We start from the raw sequence: 217 nt of genomic DNA on the forward strand, positions 1-217 counted from the left end.
CCCGGACACCCCGGGACCCCCCCGGGACCCCCCCCCGGACCCCCGGGAGGGACAGAGGCGGCAGCGCCGGGGACGGGAGCGGGGCCGGGGCGGTGCACTGGGAGCTCTGGGAACACTGGGATACACCGGGAATACTGGGAACTCTGGGAAACACTGGGAATACTGGGAAACACTGGGAATACTGGGAAACACTGGGAAACACTGGGAATACTGGGAA

This window comes from Corapipo altera, unplaced genomic scaffold (assembly GCF_003945725.1).
Source record: "Corapipo altera isolate COAL_440 unplaced genomic scaffold, ASM394572v1 57660, whole genome shotgun sequence".
In the NCBI taxonomy this organism is placed as follows: domain Eukaryota; kingdom Metazoa; phylum Chordata; class Aves; order Passeriformes; family Pipridae; genus Corapipo; species Corapipo altera.